General features: G+C 39.4%; 1 protein-coding gene across 2 annotated transcripts in view; it reads left to right on the top strand.

Moving 5' to 3' along the window:
* The first annotated feature begins 18,705 nt into the window (after positions 1 to 18,705).
* IL12A (interleukin 12A) overlaps positions 18,706 to 21,201 on the top strand; it is a 34,738-nt gene continuing 32,242 nt past the window's right edge. For both annotated transcript variants that reach the window (XM_045503128.1, XM_045503126.1), the window contains exon 1: positions 18,706 to 18,816. The gene's annotated coding sequence lies outside the window, so the exon portion shown is untranslated. The remainder of the gene's footprint in view (positions 18,817 to 21,201) is intronic.

Genomic DNA, 21,201 nt, shown 5'->3' with positions numbered 1-21,201 from the left:
CCATAGGTGGTTTCAGCTGCTGTATGGAAAATGGGCTGTACAGAGTGAGAGGGGGAGGCAAGGAGACCACATCAGGGGCCATGGCAGTAGCGTGGTAAGAGATGGAGATGGCTTGGGCTAGGCATGCATGCCAGCTGACCCAAATCTCAAATTTTTCCATTGCCTTCATGGGAAAGCATCAGCAAGCTGTTCTTAAGTTACATGTGATTGAAAAACAAAACTGAATTCTCCGAATAAGATTCAATCAAACCATGTAGGAATGCTCTTTTCCAACAGGTCATGTGAGAGTTTAGTTAGTTTCAGACAAAAGAATAGACCAAACACCCCCGCCCCCCCTCTTTTTTTTTTAAGACGATGGGCTTTCTTTCTTTTTTTTTTAAGTTTATTTATTTATTTTGAGAGAGAGAGAGAGGGAGTGAGCAGGGAAGGGACAGAGAGAGAAGGATAGAAAGACAATCCCAAGCAGGCTCCGCATTGCCAGCATGGAGCCTGATGTGGGGCTCAAACCCACAAACCGTGAGATCATGACCTGAGCCAAAACCAAGGGCTGGATGAATAACTGACTCAGCCTCCCAGCTGCCCCACACCCCTTTTTAAAAAAATCTTTATTTATTTATTTATTTATTTATTTAGAGAGAAACATATGGGGGTGCAGAGAGAGGGTAGGAGAGAGAATCCCAAGCAGGCTCCGCACTGTCAGTGCAGAGCCCAGCATGGGGCTTGAATTCACGAACGGTGAGATCATGACCTGAGCTGAAATCAAGAGTTGGATGCTTAACCAACTGAGCCCTGTCCTTGAATCTTTAATAGCCTTGGAATTTGGTGAGAAGATGAGTTTGAACTAGCTAGACTGGGTCTTGGACAGCAGAGACTGAAAGGAAGTTGGGCTGACATGCTGGAGAGGAGGCAACACCCCTGCATCGCCAGCTACCTAAATTAGCAGTGGTCTGTCCTTCTGTGTGATTATTCCTGTGGAAGCTCAGTTTGTCTGCAAAGTTTTGTCTTCATAGAAAGTAAGGTTGGAGAACAGGAGATGGGATTTCGACATGAATCTCCTCTGGTACCTTCCAAGCTCTTCAGCAAATCACACACCAGTCTAAAACTGGTTCTTCTTGGCTGGGTGGGAGAAGAAAGAGATTTCATGAGTCACCATGTGCACAGAATATTACATAATGTTCTACAAGGTACAGAGAAAGTGTAAAAGGCGTATTATCATTTACCAGATGCCAACTGTGTTTATATAACTTGATTTTCTTGGTTAGTGATCTCCATTTTGTAAATTAGCTCAAACCAATAAATCAAACTCCATTTCGTGCTATAAGAAGGCTACAGATTAGGCTAGCAAGCCCTGTGTGGGGCTCTTTTTAAAGAATAAGAGAGTCGAAGTTGAGTTCTTAATGCCCATTTTATATGCATGACTTGAGTTGAGTTCCTTATGCATAATTCATGTGGTCATTTACAGGCTTTTTCATGACTCCTCCATTAAGAGTTAACTAACAAAGGATGTTATCAGCCATGGCAACCAAGATATTATGCAAATCTGTCTCTGAACCAACAGCAAAGGGGGTAGAATGATTAATTAAAAAGATAGAGGAGGAAAGAGGGGTACACATCCCTCTTGATGTTCCTCATCATTTATTGATGTCTTTAACTGAAAATAATTTTGAAGGGTAAATATGTGTTTATGCATTTCCTCTGGGTGTGAGGGCACTGCTTGACCCTGTGAGCAACCATTGGAATGAATGCAAAACTGCTGATTTCATTCATTTCATTTCCTCTCCCTCCAAGGAATGGCATCACGAGAAGGTGGATTTGGTATTAGGTGACACCAGATTCTTGTCCCTTTAGCCCATTAAGCTAACCAAGTCACTTATTTTAACAACTCTGTTTCTCACATATGCAGTATAGATAAAAATACTTGTCCCTATTTATTTACTTGGTACAGGGTGGGAGGGGACTCAACAAGGGTATGAATAGGAGAAGGCAGCAATCATTGGGAGTCAGCTGGAAGCTGGGCTACCAGATGTCAGAAGCAGCGACCAAGAGAGGTGATTTTCCCAGAGTCGTTGGGGTGATAGAGAACCAAGTCAAAGCAAAGATCCAGCCAAGTATTCCCACAACAAAGCTCCTGACATAGCTGCCGCTCGCTGAATTGCCAGAGGGACACAAAGTGGGATCCTCTAACTTGCCAACTGAGACTTTGAAAATTTTCATTTCCAAAAACTGGTTACAAAAGCAGTAATGGGATCTGACACATGAATAGTTAAAAGGTTTACCTTTTACCTGAAGAACAGATGTTTCCATCAAGCACAGCTGGAAAGCAAGGTTGAATCAAGAAGCAAGTTAGTCTTTCTCTCTCCCTCCCTCTTGCTCCCCCCACCACACCCCCACCACCTCTCTCTCTCAGGCTTTCACACTGGTTGAGATAAGGTCAGGGCTCCTGTCCAGGAGAATCTTCCAGAGAGAGTGAGGGAAGCCATCAAAGGTCTTTCTGGATTCTATAAACGGTCCTAGAGTCACAGAATCTCTGTGACAAGGCAGCAGCCACATTTCTCTGTGAGCTGCTTGGCTTTATTTCCTTTATTTCCTACACCTGAGAACTAAAGTTACCTTATCCTGTATCCCAACTATTTGCTTTTCAGTATATTCTATTTTAATATTATGGTGTAATTACATTCTAATCCCACATTACAAAGAATTTGTGGATTGTTCTGATTCAGCTGTGATGTAGACAGCACTTTGTTACTGTTCTAAAATAACCTCTGTTATTTTTTTTTTTCAACGTTTATTTATTTTTTTTGGGACAGAGAGAGACAGAGCATGAACGGGGGAGGGGCAGAGAGAGAGGGAGACACAGAATCGGAAACAGGCTCCAGGCTCTGAGCCATCAGCCCAGAGCCTGACGCGGGGCTCGAACTCACGGACCGCGAGATCGTGACCTGGCTGAAGTCGGACGCTTAACCGACTGCGCCACCCAGGCGCCCCACCTCTGTTATTTTTTGATTATACAAATAATTTATGTTTATTGCATAAATGTTAGAAAACAAAGAAAAGTCTGAAGAAAGAATTAAAAATTCCCTGTCAGTATTTGATGTGTTTTTGAGGAATTTTTTCTTCTGTATATATGTGAACACAGCTGTAGTTTACAACATTAAAAACATGGTCTATTTCCCCATCGGAAAAGCTATGCCTCTGATCTGGATTTCCACATTTCACCCCAGAGGCCACAAATGATGTGCTATAAAACAGAGCTACAACTACAAACTTCTATAACCATTTAAAATTCGTCTTTTAAGGGGCACTTGGGTGGCTGTCGGTTAAGCCTGCAACTTCAGCTCAGGTCATGATCTCATGGTTCATGAGTCCGAGCTCCGTGTCAGGCTCTGTGCTGACAGCTCAGAGCCTGGGGCCTGCTTTGGATTCTGTGCCTTCCTCTCTCTCTGCCCCCTCTCCCATTTGTGTGCTTGCTCTCTCTCTCTCTCAAAATTAAATAATTTTTAAAAAGGTTTTTAATAAAAAAATGAAATTAGTCTTTTGAAATGAATAATGCTCATAATTCCTGCCAATATCCCAGATTGCAATGAAGTCACAGAGGCTCCAAGCCACTGAATACCACTGCTAATGTTTTCAAGAGGTGATCATTCTTAGAACTAAGAGTTCCCTTCTTAACCTTCTAGGAAGAGTACTCCAGGATCACCAGAACAATGGATTTTCAGGGTTTTGCTGTTTTCCTAGCAAAGCTGGTGCCCACAGCCCCAGTCTCCAAGTCTGACCAGTTATTGGGCTGATATCATTGGGGTCTTTGCCTTTCCCCTCTGGAAACTAGAGCCCAGTCGATACCATAATTCCTCATACCCTTAAACCATAGTACAAAAGGCAAACCTCTCCAGGTTTCTTATATATCACATTTTCTTAATTTCGTTTCCTTTAGAGCTTCCTTCTCATCTTCTTCCACCGTGATTTTTTTTTTTTTCTAAGAAAACTTCCTACCATTCTCCCTGGAATCCTCGTTCCATGTAAAGAAATCTCCAAACCCCTTATTTTTAATAATATCATAGGTTATTTGGAAGAACTTCCTGCTATAAACAACTAAAAAAAGAGCTGAATTTACTGAAGTGAAGTCTTCCTGAAAAAAATCAAAGAGCTAAGAAGGCATCAAGGAATTATGAAACTAAAGAGAAAAGGATAACCCAGTGAGTTCAATAAGCAGAAAAGTTACGGAGAGCCTGTGTCCATTCTGAAAAGTTTAAACCTTGATTTCAATGGCCTGGTGGTAAAGGGAACATTTACCAATCCCTGAACCTGGGCAAGTCAGAGGGTCTAACAGGAGACACATGAGCAGGTTCTATATAAGCTAAGACTTCCAAGGACCACAGCCTCAGAGTGAGGCTAAACTGGTTTACCCTGGGAACCTCAATCCTTAAATCCGATAAGATGGTCCTAGATTATTAGTGGTCCAAGACCCCAAGCAGAAGCAAAGAACATTCTTTTTGTAGAATCCATCGTAGGCTTTGAGTTGTTATTACAATTTTTTTCAACTACAGTTACATGCACACAATCATAACTAACAACCGCACAGCAATAAATAAAAACTCACATGTACAACTTCAGACATAGAAAGTATCAGATAAAGACGATAACGTAATTATGTTTGTGTTTAAAATTATGAAAGACATGCTTGAAGATGAAATAAAATCATAAAAGTAATATAACATATCTGGAAAAGAACCAAGTAGAATTTCTGTGAAAGAAAAAGGCAGTAACAAATAAAAATTCAGTGGATGGTTTTTAAACATTTAGTGAGTCGAAATATGGGCCAGGAAAATTATCCACAGTGCAGCATAGAAACACACACACACACACACACACACACATCAATGGAAATCACAGAAGAAAAGGTAAGGAATATAGAGGACATAATGAGAAGGTCTAACATGTATTTAGTTGGTGTCAGAAGAAGCTAGATATTATGGAGCCAAGATAATATCTGAAAAGATAATGGCTGAAAATGTTCCAGAATCGGTGAAAGATGCCAATCCAAAAATTCAAGAATCACAATATTTAGCAATATAGCTAAAAATGGTAGACACATTATAGTGAGAGTCCAGAAAACTAGAGACAAAGATAAATAAAACCTTAAAAACATCCAGAGGAAAAAAGGTATTAACTTCAGAGGAGCATCAATTAAACTGTCAATTTCTCAACAGCAATAATGGAAACCAGAAAACAATGTAGTCCTATCTCCAAAGAGCTGAAAGATTACTTGCCACTTGAATTTTACAACCCAAAAACATATCATAAAAGAAAGAAGATGAAATAAAAACATTCCAGATTAACAAAAACCAAGAGATGCCACTGCCATCACATTCACGTGAGAGGAAATTCTAAAGGATATGCTTTGCACAGGAGGACAACGACTGCAAATAAAAAGTCTGAGCTACAAGAGAGAGAAAAGTAAAGAAAGTAGTAAAGTGCATATATAAAGCTAAATGAACACTGATAGCATAAAATAATAGCAATGTCTTAATATTTTAAAATATATTGGGGCGCCTGGGTGGCGCAGTCGGTTAAGCGTCCGACTTCAGCCAGGTCACGATCTCGCGGTCTGTGAGTTCGAGCCCCGCGTCAGGCTCTGGGCTGATGGCTCAGAGCCTGGAGCCTGTTTCCGATTCTGTGTCTCCCTCTCTCTCTGCCCCTCCCCCGTTCATGTCTCTCTCTGTCCCAAAAATAAATAAACGTTGAAAAAAAAAATAAAATAAAAATAAAATAAAATATAGAGAATTATGGGCACCTGGGTGGCTCAGTAGGTTAAGCATCCAAATTCAGCTGAGATCATGATCTCTTGGTTTGTGGGTTTGAGCCCCATGTCAGGCTCTGTGCTGACAGCTCAGAGCCTGGATCCTGCTTCGGATTCTGTGTCTCCCTCTCTCTTCCCCTCCCCTGCTCACACTCTGTCTCCCTCTCTCTCAAAAAATAAATAAACATTAAAAAAAATTTTTTTAAATATAGTTTTAAAATATTTCAAAATGGTAGCTAATTGGTTAGGAAAGCAGTAAATGGAATTAGAATTATAAAAATGTGATTAGAATCCTAATTGTTTTTATTGTCCTCTGAGAGGGTTACGTTAGACTTTGATACATTACGGATATGAATTGTCATATCTCAAGTAATCTCTAACATCCAAACAAGTAGAAAGGAAAAGTGGAATGAAAAAAGTAATACTTAATAACTGCAAAGGAAATAAAGGAAGAAATGACTCCAAAAGTCACTACAGTAGTTAATTCCAGGGTTTGAGGGAAAGGGACGTGATGAGGAGGGAACACCGAATAGAGTATTTCTAGAGTACTGCTGATGATCTGTTTCTGCAACAGGTTGGTTGGTTACATGGACATATGCCTTACAATCATGTATTATACCATACATTTAGGTTTTGATGTATTTTTTATGTGTGTTATGTTTCATAAGGAAAAGAAAGAAACTCTCCCATACTTTCCACCTCTTCACAAAACAGTCACCCCATCTCCTTGTCTTGGTAGAAATCTGGCCCTCTCATCCACATCTCTCTTCCCCTGTTAGAGCCTTTGTTGCTGCTTCCAGAGCATAACTCTATTATTTTTCACTAAAATCCGTGCCATGTAGATCAGCCGCCCACTATCCTTCTTGATTTCTGCACACACACATCCCCACCTTGGTGCAATAATTGAAGAAATTGGCCCTGACTCCCAGCTTTCCCTCTGACCTTCTCACACCGCTGTCATGAGTGACTTCAACATCTACGTAGCCAATTCAACTCACAACATGCCCTTCAATTGTGGATGCCACCCCCATCCCCACTTGCAACACTCATTGCTCTGATCTTAACAACCCCATCCCATGGTCATATCCTGGACCTGGAAATGCTTTTTTAAATATTTTATCTTATTTTTAAAGCATAAAAGCAATACAAACTCACTATAAAATAAGCAATGTAAATGCTATTAACTTTTTTTTAAAGAAAGAGACAAAAAGAAAATTAATATCACTCATGATCCCACCCTCCAGAAATAACAGAGCACGGCTGTGCATGTCTGCCCCTAGGTGTTTGGGTGCCTAAGAGAAAGGCGACCTGTCTCTCACAGGATGGATCTGTCCTCTCAACTAAACCATGTGCTTGTCTGCATTGTGTGGGAATGTCTCTTGTCAGTTAGTTGACTGTCAACAGTTAATGGAGTTCTGTTCTGGACACATGTGAGCCATCACTTTGACCTTAGCAAGCTGCCCCTCTCTCTGGGTTATAGTCCCTTTTCTGTAGAACAAGAGCTTTGCACTTGATGCTTTCTAAGGTCTCCATTTTCCTAAGACTTCCCTAAAAGTGAAACTTGAGGGGACATCCAACCTCAGAAAGCATCTACAGCGTCAGCCTCCGCAGCTCATAAGAGCAAAAGGCCCAACCTGACAAACTGTTATCATCCAGAAGACCCGCTGTACAAATCCATGGCCCTGGCGGTATTACCATGCATTTTTAATCAGCGGCTATTCTGATGAACAAAATTTCCCCATTTCTATTTTCTGCACTCCCTCGGCACCTCCATTTCCATTTTCAAAGGATATGGAAACAGCTCGCTCCACTTCAGATGTCAGTGTTTATTAACACCAGGGCAGGGAAGATGTGCATCTGAACCAGCAGAGATTAAATAATTGAGACCGACATAAAAGCTTTTTATGTTGATGTTCTTACATATCATTTATTGACAATACAATCCTGTTTAATGCTTTCCAGTTCCATTTCGGGGTCTGTCAGGAGCATTCTGGGACATTGTTCACAAACCATTTTATACTGATTCCTTGGCAAGCAAATGAAAAATCTTTGGAGGGTAGCGAGCTAACGGTGGCCATAACAGGAGAATTCAGTCTGTGATTCTGTGTTTGGTGTCCAAAGGGCCTATGCTCCCCTAAGCCCTTGGTTCAGACAGCTTCCAGGCGCTGTGCCTGAGTGAAGTCTGATCATCACCCCACCCCTTACTGAGGCCCTCCTGCTCACTCATTTTTCTTACTTGCAGATTACATGAATGATTGGCAAAATTCAGGACTCTGATGGAACTCACAAGCAGGTGAGACAGACACACACCTTGGTCTATGGGAGCATAGGATCAAACCCAGACATCACGACTTGGTGAGTAAATGGAAGATTACAAACAGAATACTAAAATCCCAAACAAATGTAGAAGCAGTGTTTACATGGTATATCCAGTCTAAGGTCAAGTACATCTGAGCATAAAAAGAGATCAGGAGCTGAGAGAAATACCAGATGTGTGTACCCACAATCAGAGAACAGTTACCTACAACAACATGCCCCCACACTGAATATTTAGTATAGAAATATATTCAAAATGGTTGAAGCAGCATTCTCATATTTAATATCAAGTTTCTTCACATTTAATGAAAGAATATGTAACACAGTAATTAAGGACTCTGGTTCTGTAATCAAGCATATCTGAGTTCAACTCTTGCTTTCATGAACTCTACTTTTCTCTAGCCAAATGGGAATAATAATAAGATCCCCTTCCTAAGATAATTGCAAAAAAATTAATGAAAAGATGTACATAAAGTACTGAATATAGCACCTACCACATCCAGGGAACTCAGTCATGATAATCTATTGTCACTGGTTATAGGTGAGTTCCTTTTTGGTTACTTGAGATACTTGAGATCAGTGATTAGAGATGGAGTCGGTTTCCTTACATCTCTACCAATATCAGCAAATATATTGATAAGATCAGTTCCAATACTTGTGATTATGATTTTTTTAATTCCACCTGTCTTCATCTTTACTTATTTACTTTTTGTCCTGTGATGTAAAGGATAAGGTTTTTTGGTAATTTTATATATTTGAAAGCCCCTGTAGAAATTTAAATGAATTTAAATGGTCGTATTCTTTTCTTTAGATCTGCATTTCTGAAGCAGATAGCACATAGTATTTCTTTAGAACAATAATTTGTCACATGTTGAAATTATTATTTAAAAGTATAAACTCCTATACAATTATTAGGGGCTATTTTAAATAAGTCTTTTTTTTTCTTTCAATAACTCTATGTATGTAAGGATTTAAAACTAAGGCAGTAAAATTCATGGTCCAAAAGGGCTGTCAATCTTCAGGTAGCCCTAAGGACATGGCACGCTGTTGGTGTTTAATAATGATGTATCCTAATCATTAACATAGACTCTTTCTTTGTTTTTAGAGTTTTATAGAAAATCTTGTATAGAAGATGTGCCAACTTTTGGGGATAGTTGTGCAAAGGGCTTGAATGTGGAAGCCACAGACGTTCACAGTGTCCTCACTGAGGTCCCTATACACCAAGTAGATTGCAGAAGATTCCAAGATTGGTTAATTCAGTGCTGGATCACCAAGGACCAAGATTCTATATTTCTACTCTGCTATATATCTCCACTGGGTCACATTGATCCTCAAGCTGTTTGCCTTTCTGGTAACTTCCCATCCAGACATAAGGGTGCTCAAAGGAAGAAGAGAGGTCTGGCTTACTCATTATGTTCTAACTTCCCTCTATGGGAAGAAAAGGATGTTGCTTTCTTTTCCCACCATATACATGCCCTTTCCTAGCCCTCCATTCTCCCAGTAGTTACATCACAATTTTGTCAGAGATATATTCAGTGTTTACATTCTCGTGACTATTTACACATTATTCAGACTGAGTCAGATGTTATCTTATGAGTTATAGTTTCTTTCTTGTACAACTTTGTGTCTTCCCTAGAGTTAACAACTACCTACTTCTATTTACTTATTTTTTTTACATTTATTTATTTTTGAGAGACAGAGAGAGACAGAGTGTGAGCAGGAGAGGGGCAGAGAGAGAGGCAGACACAGAATGAGAAGCAGGCTCCAGGCTCTGAGCTGTCAGCACAGAGCCCAATACAGGGCTCGAACCCATGAACCATAGGATCATGACCTGAGCTGAAGCCGGATGCTTAACCGACTGAGCCACCCAGGTGCCCCTGTTTACTTATTTTGAACATACTTAACTACTGATTCAACCAAAAAGTCTCCATTAATCATCTAAATTCCTCTCAAGATGTTTAGAAACATAAGAAATGCATCAAATCATATTCCTAAAGAATTTTCTCTTGGAGACTTCTGACCTGTTCTAATCAGAGCTAGCTGCCATTTGGGGATCCTTGTTTAACATCATCCTAAGATGTTCTTTTTCCATCTCTTGTTTCTCCAATTCTCTTTTTTTGGTGTACTAGTTAGTTTTTGTGGTAATCTCCCTTAAAAAAAAAAAAAAGGAATGAATCAGAGGTAATTTTATGAGATCCTGAAAATGTCTTTTTCTTATCTTCATTTGATTGATAGCTCTGTGGGTATAAAATTACTGATTGCAAAACATTTTGCTTCTGATATTTTGAGGACATCTCTCCACTTTCTTTTACCTTCCAGTTTTGCTGTTGAAAAATCCAGAGCTGTTCGGATTCATCATCCTTTTTTACATAATCTGTTTTCTTTTCTCTTTCGAAACTTGTAGGATCATATCTATGACCCCTGTGTTATGAAATTTAATGAGACTATGCCTTGATGTGAGTCTGTTTTCATCTATGTTGACAGCCACTCGGTGGGCTCTCTTTCCTTTAGTTCTAGAAAATTTGGTTGAACCATTTCTTTGTTGATTTTTTTTCAGTTCCACATTATAAAACTATTTTTAATTGCTAATGCCATGAGCAAAAAAGATAAATTTTTAAATGTTCAACTTTCACTTCTTTGGTTACTAGTGATGTTGAGTATATTTTCATACTATGCCTACTATTTTTATTTCCTACGTTAATTATCTTTTTGTGCCCTTTGTTTATTGCACTCCCTTTCTTTCCAGCAGGACTTTATCTACTTATAGGTAAATGATTCTTCAGCCATTATAAAAGTATAAAGAACAAGAAAGAACACAGAAAGAGAATTGGTATGGTCCCACCACCCAAAAATAGCACAGCCACTGTAGATAATTTGGTGTTTTCTTCCATCTTCCTTTCCTTTTTGTTCTAAGCATATGATTGTGGACGATGTTTTCTGACAAAGTTGTGATCATTCTTTTTTCTTTTTTTTAATGTTTATTTTATTTGAGAGAGCACTCAAATGCTCACATGTCAGTGAGGGAGGGGCAGACAGAGAGAGGAACAGAGGATCTGAAGTGAGCTCTGCACCGACAGCAGAGAGCCCCATGCGGGGCTTGAATTCACCAACCGAACTGTGAGATTGTGACCAGGGCTGAAGTCAGGTGCTTAGCCATCTGAGCCACCCAGGTGCCTCATGTTGTGATCATTCTGTTTGTACAATTCTGTGCTCTGCAATCCTACTTTTATTTTTAAACCTCTAAAGAAGACACTTTGAAATGTGTGAGTCACTCAATTCTTTTTTTAAACTTTTTATCAAAGAGTTCTCTCCTATAAAATCCTAATTTTCACTATGCCCACGTGCTCTGAAATCAAAGCAGGGAAAGGGCTGTACCTCTGGAAACATGTGTAATTGGAAAATTTAAAAATAGTTCTGTGACAGGGTCTGGGTGGCCCAGTTGGTTGAGCATCCAACTCTTGATTTCGGCTTAGATCATGATCTCTGGTTTGTGAGTTCGAGTCCCATGTCGGGCTCTGTGCAAACATGCAGAGCCCGCTTGGGATTCTCTCTCTTCCTCTGTCTCTCTGTTCCTCCCCTGCTCATGCGTGCTCTCTCTCTCAAAATAAATAAAAACGTTAAAAAAATAATTCTGTGATGAAAGTGAGTGAGTTTAAGATAAGGATTGTGAATCTCTTAAGATTCCAAGCTCAGGAATTCCCCGCTCTTGGCAGATCCTTCCGATTTCTCTCTTTCTCTCAGAACTGTACCTAGACCCTCTCTATTCTCTCCTTCTAAGCACTCAGGTCCTCATGCCATCTTTCTTTCCTCACTGCCCATTCTAGATCCTGGTGGCCTGGGTGGCCTCACCCCTGGACCTTATTGCCTCAGAGATTGTCACGACTCACTCCCGCACCTCCTTCCAGCCTTCGCTGCCTGGTCACACACACTCCCACCCACCTCACGCCATACTCCCAATTCCTTATACTCTGTTCCATAGTTTTTGTTCTTAACGGCACAAACTTATTGTTTTTATTATTTACTCTGTATTCTCTATCCACCCCACTCCTGAAGTTAGAGTTCTTTGTTATGTTCACTAATGTACCCCCAAAATGACTAGAATAATGCCAGGCACACAGCATGTATCAATCAATAACTTATTAATTTTGTTGGATGAAAAAATGATTGCTCAAACAAGCACTCCACCCGCCTTTACCATCCTGGCTTTCTCCCACATTCACTGTGTCAATTTCCAAACTGGAATTTAGCCAACACTCATTTTTTTCAGCTTCTGATGCTGTGGCTTCTGCTATTTTCAGGCTGCTGAGAGTCTGCCCAGTGGATCCACCATAGAATCATACTGCTGAAGCTCATATGTGCCTTTAATCATACTTAGCCATCTTTCTATTTATCTCCCTAGCAAATTCCACACTGTGATGTTCGAGAGCACCTTTTCCTTCCGAATTTGTATAAAGCCAGATTTGTGGTCCACCTGTAGCCAATGTTCAAACTTGAGCAATTGTTTCCATTTCTGCAATAGTTTTTTTTTTTTTTCCAGCTCTTATTTTGTACCTACTCTTGTTGGCCTCATTCCCTCACCTACTTCTAACTTAGGCAATCTTGTTGAATTTTCAATCCACTCACAAGCTGCTTTAAATCATTTTGTTTTAACAGACGGTTGTAAGCTTTTTTTTTTTATGTTCCTCTGTGATTTTTAAAAGCTCTTTGCAGCTGAATGTTAATGGCTGCATTGTATTCCATTATATGATAATGTACTTAACCTATACTGATGTTCAACATAGATGTATTTTTCATTTATTTTGTTATCATAAAAACCTAGAGACATAAATCTTTATTTTACATTTCTTCAAATGCCTTATGGTAGATAACTAGATTTATTGGGGTCAAACTGTATAAATATTTTGAGATGTATGATAAATTTTGCCAGATTTGTTTTCAGAAAAGCTGTACTGATATATGTTCCTAGGCACAGTGATTATTTCAGTATACTCTCGCCAATAATAGGTGTTCTCATTTTATCATTATTTCCCAACTGGATAGACAAAAAAAAATGGTATTTTATTTTAACTATCTCTTTGGTCATTCATATCATATTTAACATTTTTTCACATATTTGTTAACTATATTTTACTTTTTACAAATTGCCTATGAATGTTTTTTTTTTTTCTCATTCATCTATTGGAGGTATTCATGTTCTTAATCATTTTGTGTGTGCACTTGATAAATTTAGTGTAGGAATTATGTGTAACATCTAGCAGAAGTAATTTTCCAGTCTGATGATTGCCTTTTCATTCATTTTTGCCTTTTACATATGTACATGCTGTTTTTAAATCTTGTTAGAGCTATGTATCTTTGCCTTTGGGATCTTTGCATTTGCTTTTAACCTTAAAGAGTTTTCTCTGATCCAGAAATTTGATACTGTCTTCTGGTGTTTGTTTTTAACAGTTTAAGATTTAATAAAAGTTATTCTTTACATATTGGCACATGTTCTCATATACATGTTTCCCCCAACTAACCAACCACTGATGTTCTAGTTTTGGAGTCTGAGCTGGACCAACAAATAACACCATTTCCCCCTTGTGAATTACAAACCACTTAATAGATGAAGATACAATTCTTACATATGGAGAACAAACAGAGGGTTGCTGGAGGGGTTTGGGAGGGGGGGATGGGGTAAATGGGTAAAGGACTAAAGAAATCTACTCCTGAAATCATTGTTGCACCATGTGCTAACTTGGATGTAAATTATTAAAAAAAAAATGAATTATAGAAAGAAAAAAGAGAGAGATGAAGATACAACGTGGGCAGATGTTGTCTTATTTCTTTAAAGCTGATAAGAACATGTAATTTTAGATAAACACCCAAATAGTCTGCTAATACACCTCCTCTCTGGAGTAAGCTGCCTCCCGACCAAGTCCTGATAGACCACCAGCCAATGCCAGAAGTGCCGGAGAAGGAACTTCCTCACTAAGAGATGCCAGGACAGAGGGCAGACCTGCATCGTTCTCTGTGGGCCAGCCAGCTGAGCTAAATGAGGGAGGAGGGGCTTGAGCTGCAAGCGCTCTTGTTTCTGGTTCTAAACTCATCAGTCAGGTATTTCCCTCCTCCTCCCCTAGAAAGGAGAAAGTGAGGGCTTGGGAGGAGAGCAGGCAATGTGACCCTAATTGATGACCCTGTACATAGAAACACACACTCAGGAAAACAGCTTCTCTCTATTTCCTCCTCCAACCCCACTCCCACCCCCCAACCAACATCTAGCACCACTCATTGGAGAACCCTTCACTGCCGTCCTGTTTTGTGATGCCATCTTTGTCATTATTCTGTGTGTCTGTGGGCTACTTCCGGCCTGTCCTGTTTCACTAAACTAACAGTAGAAACAAATTGATAATATTATTGTTCTTTTCTGTTGTCTTTTACTTTCTGGGAAAGCTGACCCCTCCTCACCACCCCTCTTCTTCTTTTTATTTTTTTCCTCAAAACGTATTAGTTATAGCGTCTGTTGTCCTCTAGATGCACTTTAGAATGATTTTGTCATATTCCAAAAATAACCCTATTGGGATTTTGATTGGAGTTATAACCAGAAAATTAATTTGGTAGGAATTGACATCTTTATATTATTCAGTCCTGCCATCCAAGAACATGGCATGGTTCTATTTATTGAAGCCTTCTTTTATATCTTGTAGTAAAATCTTGTCATTTATTCATATAAATCTTTCATATTTCTTGTTAAGTTATTCCTGGATATTTCATCTCTTTTGTTGCTATTGGGAATGCAGCATTTTTCCCATCATGTTCCCTCACTGGTTATGGTTAGTATATAGAAAATCTAGTAATTTTCAGATACTTATCTTTATATGTGTGTGCATATCTTTCATATATCAAGTCATTCTTTTCACTCTTTTATTAACAATGTCAATATTCCCCTGGACCATACTCCCCAAATCCTCTCAGATCTCCTTCTTGCAAGGAGATCTTTCCTTGTTCTCTCTTCAGTCCTCACCATCCTTGACATCTTTGCTGACCACTCTCTTCCTATCTGAAAAGCTATTATTGGTGGTGGGGGTGGAGGTGGGGGGCCTGGGTGGCTCAGTTGGTTGAACACCTGGTTCTTTGCTGCAGTTCAGGTCATCATCTCAGGTCACGATCTCATGGCTGGTGGGTTTGAGCCCTGCATCAGGCTCTGTGCTGGCAGCGTGGAGCCTGTTTGAGATTCTCTATCTCTGCCCCTCCCCTCCCCTCCCAACCCCCCCCCCGTCTTTCTCTCTCAAAAATAAGTAAATAAATAAGCATTTTTTAAATAAAAATAAAAAGTTATTATTGGGGCTTCTGGGTGGCTCTGTCAGTTAAGCGTCTGACTCTTGATGTCAGCTCAGGTCATGATCTCACAGTTTGTGGAATTGAGCCCTGAGTCAGGCTCTGTGCTGACAGCATGGATCTTGTTTGGGACTCTCTCTCTCTCTCTCTCTGCCCCTCCCCCACGGCACCTGTGGGCTTGCATTCTCTTGCTCTCTCTCTAAATAAACAGTTTTTTAATAAAACAAAAAATAAAAAGCTATTATTTATTAAGTGCCTCTTGTGAGTCAGGAATTGTGCTAAGTGTTTTATTTAGATTATTGTGTTCAGTCCTCATGATAGGCTTATTTTAGGTAGGTCTTTTTCTACTCATCTTACAGATGGGGAAACTGAGACTTAGAAAGATAAGCAAAATTCCCCACACAAGGTAAGTAAGGGGCAGTATTGGGCATTCACATGTTCAAAACCTTTTCAATCCTCGGTTGTCCTTTATGACATTTTGTTAGCCTTGTTCTTTCTTCTCATCCTGTATCTCTGTTGTTTGTTTTTAAAATTGGGGAAATTTTCAGTCATGATTCTTTCAAATATTTTTTCTGAAGTTTCCTCTTTCCATCCTCTTTCTAGGACTCTGATGACACAAACGTTAGACCTTTCGGTATTCTCCCACAGAAGAAAAGGACTCTGCTCTTTCTACCCCCCTCCAAATGTTTTTTCTCTGTTGTTCAGATTGGATAATTTCTACTGATTTGTCTTCAAATGTACTGACTCTTTCTTCTGTTATCTGAGGCCTGCTATTCAGTCCATCTGGAGAGCTTTCTATTTTGGTTATTGTCTTTTTCAGTTCTAAAATTTCCATTGGTTCTTTTTATATCTTCTATTTCTTTGCTGAGTCTTTCTATCTTTCCATTCATTTCAGACTGCTTGCCTTTACTTCTTGGAGCATCTCTATACTCCCTATTTTAAAGTTATAATTCCAAAATCTGTGTCATCTCAGCAGTATTATCTGTTACTTATCTTTTCTTCTGTGAGTTGACATTTTCTTGGTTCTTTGTATGATTAACACTTTTAGACTGTACTTTTGACATTCTACATGCATGCAATGAGACTTGGGGGTCATGCTTACATCCTAAGGGAAATTTTGATATTTTAGTTTTAGCAGGCAATTAACCTGGTTGGGTTCAGGCCACAAGTTCCAACCAGTTTCTGTGGGTCACAGTTCTAACAAGAGTTCAGTTGCCAGTGTCTTTGCAGGGCTATTCAGATCTGTGCCCTGTGAGTGCCGTCCAGTGACCAGTGAGGGACCAGCATGGTGTCAGTCCACAGATCAGTTCTCATAGTCCGATAATCTGTTTAGGATCACACATATGCAGGTCAAAGGTCAGCCCAGGGGTTCATAAACAACTTGATGGGGTGGCTTTCCTCAGCTTTTCTGTCTTGACGATCTTCTTGATACTTTTTAATTCCCGAAGCTTCCCTTTTCAGTCTGGGTGTTTAGTTCCCGCTCCACTGTGTACTTCCCACAACACAGTGCATGCGTTCCCAAACATGAAACTTGCACTCAATATGATAAGGCCAATTTTCGTGCCATGTCTCCTCCCTACCCCCAGACCAGTAACAGTCAGCAGGGGGATGCCTTGAGCTGATGAGCTTGCACCAGTTAGGCCACTCCTCAGGGGCTGAGGATGGGCTGGATATCTGACAAAATCAAAGTGCTATGAAGAACAGGGAAATGGCTGTTGAGTAGACAACAGCTTCTTTCCTCCTTTTCTTCCTTAAACCACTAAATGTCACCAACACCCTCCTAATCACTCAGGCTTTTAAAACTTTCGTGTTTTCTTCACTCCTGTGCCTCTCCTCCCCACCCACACCCCTGTGAACATCCAGTCAGGTGCTCAGCCTAAAGATGCTTCTTCACCAAAGCTTCACCAATGCTTCTTCTCTTTGATATTCTCTGTCTAGCCAATTTTAAAGCCTCTCTAGTCTCCTTGCCCTCAGGTTCCTCAGTTAGCTTCCTTAGCATTATGATCAAGCCTCCCCCCATCTACCCTCTGCCTTTCCAGAAGTGTCTATTATGCATGCCCCCCAGGATCACATGATATCTCTCTGACCCCCTTCACCTCATCTGCTACATTTGACTAACAATCAGTCCTTAAACATACCTTTCATTTTCTGCCTTTTGTTCCAATTGTGTCTTCCTAAAAGGCCCTTTAACCCAATCACATTAGCCAAGGCTCAGTTAACATGCCATGTTCTCCCCGAAGGCTCAGAGACCTTAGCAAAGTAGAAGTTGTCTCCCTTTCCCCTTAAGTTTTGTGGACATCTCTACTGTAGCTCTTGATCATGTGTGCCCTGAGTTCCACTGTTGTTTCCTTCACCAGGGCATCAGCTACTCAAGATACAAGACCCTCTCTTATTCTCTTTTATAGCCCCCACAGTGTCTGGCCCAATACCTCAGACACAGTAGATACTCAAGACATTATTGTTTCATTAGATTCAATTAAATGAGCTTGACTCTTTAGCCTCTATTGTAACATACTTGGGGTCAATGCAATCCAGAAAAATAATTCTCCTTCTAATGGGCTTCCCTGGGTATCTCACTCAGAAAGGAATTTAATAAGAGAAATTATTCTCTCCCCAGCATAGTCTGAGTAATCACCTCTCTGCTACTGTATAGTTCCCTATACTTCTCATTTTATATCATTAATCACTGTTCAATTATTTGGTCAGTATCTATTCCCCCACCTCTTACTTTGATATCATTCTTTGAAGGCAGATACTGATTGTTGTTTTTCTCCACTGTATGTCTGACACCAATTTCAGGTTTTCTGAAAGCACTCACAAATATTTATTCCTTGAATGGAGTTCAATAATTAAGATCTATTGAGAAGAGCCACACAGAGGTTTAAGTCCATTATATAGCATTGCAAATTTCGTTGATAAGAAACAAACTCAGAAGTCTAGATGCAACTGAACAACAGAGACTGATAAAACACCTTAAAATATGGTCTGCCTTAATCAACACAATCTTGGACTTTTCCTCTCTCCATTCTCTTTTACCTTCTTTCTTAACTTCCCCAGCCTTTCATTCTTTCTTTTTCTGCTTTGTTCATACATGGGGATGGGCTGACAATTGTTTCGTTTCAGTCTCATCTTCTGACATGTGAACAGAGTTTTTAGCTTGTCATATGGCTGCATAGGTAAAGCTGGCACTTCTTAACCCCCTTGGTGTAGTCATGTGACTGAGTTCTGGTCAGTGGCATGTAAATAGAATGATGTATGCAACTTTGCGGTCATACCTTGAGGGAAGGAAGTATGCTCTCCCTTTCCACTTATCCCCTTCCCAACAGTTGAAATGCAGGCGTGATGGCCGGAGCTAGAGTAGTCCTGTCGGCCCACAAGGTGGAAGCTGCATGTTAGGGTAGAACAAGAAGATGAAAGTAGCCTGGATCCCTAATCCCATGTAACCACCAAACCCACTTTGGCTATTTCCACCCATATTGTTAAGAAAGCGAGCTAGAGAAATGCCTATTTTATTTAAGCTGTTGCTACCTTTGTCTCTCAAATGACATCAATATTTACATCTTTAATAATACAATGCATGGACGGGTGCAGCCACTCTGGAAAACAGTATGGAAGTTCCTCAAAAAATTAAAAATAGAACTACCCTATAATCAGCAATTGCACCACTAGGTATTTATCCAAAGGATACAATAATGCTGATTTGAAGGGGCAGGCACATGCGCTCCAATGTTATAGCAGCACTACTGACAATAGCCAATGTATGTAAAGAGCCCAAATGTCCATCGACTGATGAATGGATGAAGAAGATGTGGTGTATATATACAATGGAATATTACTCGGTGATCAAAAAGAATATAATCTTGTCACTTGCAACAATGCAGATGGAACTAGAGTGTATTATGCTGAACAAAATAAGTCAGTCAAAGAGACACAAATATCATATGATTTCACTTATATGTGGAATTTAAGAAACAAAATAGATGAGCATACGGGAAGGGAAGAAAAAATAAGATACAGAGAGGAGACAAACCATAAAAGACATTTAAATACAGAGAACAAACTGAGGGTTGCTGGTGGGGTGTTGGGTGGGAGGATGGACTAAACAGGTGATGAGCATTAAAGAGGGCACTTGTTGGGGTGACCACTGGGTGTTATATGCAAGTGAGGAATCATTAAATTCTATTCCTGAAATCATTAATACACTATATGTTAACTAACTTGGATTTAAATTTTTAGAAAATTACAAAAAAAAATAATAAAATAAAGTCCATGAGAAAAAAAAATACAATGCATGGCCATTTTTATGGCCATTTTTCCCAACATAAAAAAAAAAAAAAAAGGATGAAGTTACTTTCTGAAAAATCCTACACCCATAGACCAAAGTTCTTGGCTATTTACCATGTGACAATACTTCTTCCATCTGGAGCTTATCTCAGGAAGAGAATGGCACAAGCTGTAGATATAAGATATCTCATTCTTTAAAGAAATGTATATTACCACAGGGAATTAATGCAAGCATAAGACACCTCGCAAGAAGCAACATGTCCATCAGTAGATGAATGGATAAAGATCTAGTGCTAAACACACGCACACACAATGGATTATTCAACCATAAAAAAAGAATGATACCTTGCCACTTGTGACAACATGGATGGACCCAGAGGGTATTATGCTAGGTGAAATAAGTCAGACAAAGACAAACACCACATGATTTCACTTGTATGTGGAATCTAAAAAGCAAGAGGAACAAACAAACAAACAAAAAGCAGAAACAGACCCATAAATACAGAGAACGAACTGATGGTTGCCAGAGGGGAGGAGGGTTGGGGGATAGGCAAAATGGATAAAGGGGAGTGGAGAGTACAGGCCTGCAGTTATGGAACGAATAAGTCACAGAAATGAAAGGTGCAGCATAGGGAATATAGTCAGTGGTACTGAAATAGAGTTGTACGGTGACAGACAGTAGCTACACTTGTGGTGAGCATAGCATAATGTAGAGACTTGTTGAATCATTGTATTATACACATGGAACTAATGTAACATTGTGTGTCAACTATACTTCAGTAAAAAAATAAATTAAAATGTTGATAGCTTTAAGAAAAGACATTTTGCAAAATTTTTATAACTTGCTCTATGTCTTGAAAACTTATGGATGCTTGCTACCTTGTGATATTTGTATTAAAAAATAAAGTTGACCTTTCAGTATCTAAATAAGAAAGGAAAAGTTGTAATTGAATATCTACGGAGAATCATTTTGGTTATAAGTAAAGAGTTAGGAGTCTGTCCCCTTGGACTTTCGGGGCCAAAGAAAAAAATCCAGCCATAACATTACTGATTACTACTTAATGTTACCTTGAGTGGATAGCAAAAAGGGTACTATTGAAAAAGTCTTTTGAATTATGTTTGTCTCTCAGGGTTCTGAATCTTTCATTTACTTCCCCCAACACAAAAAGAACTAAATACTTAATTTGTGGCCTAGCAAAGCAAGGGAAATTATTGGCTAGGAATCCCCCTAAAACACTTAGGGTGAATACTGAGACAGTATGCATTTCATTAATTTAGTTGCTGAGAACTTTGATTGCTTACTGATATTTATGCAACTTTTCAAACTTAAGTGATAACTTCATATTTTTTATGTAAAAGAAACAGTAGACTCAGCATTCTTAGATTTAACCTCATGGTTTCTATCCACAAAAAACTTGGAATGTGTATAGTATGACACAATCTTACACTTTGCTACATTTCATAGAGGAAACCATATCCTAGAATGATCC

This window comes from Leopardus geoffroyi, chromosome C2 (genome assembly GCF_018350155.1).
Source record: "Leopardus geoffroyi isolate Oge1 chromosome C2, O.geoffroyi_Oge1_pat1.0, whole genome shotgun sequence".
Lineage (NCBI taxonomy): Eukaryota > Metazoa > Chordata > Mammalia > Carnivora > Felidae > Leopardus > Leopardus geoffroyi.
Note: the sequence above shows the minus strand (reverse complement) of the source record. Positions and strands in the feature narration are given on the sequence as shown.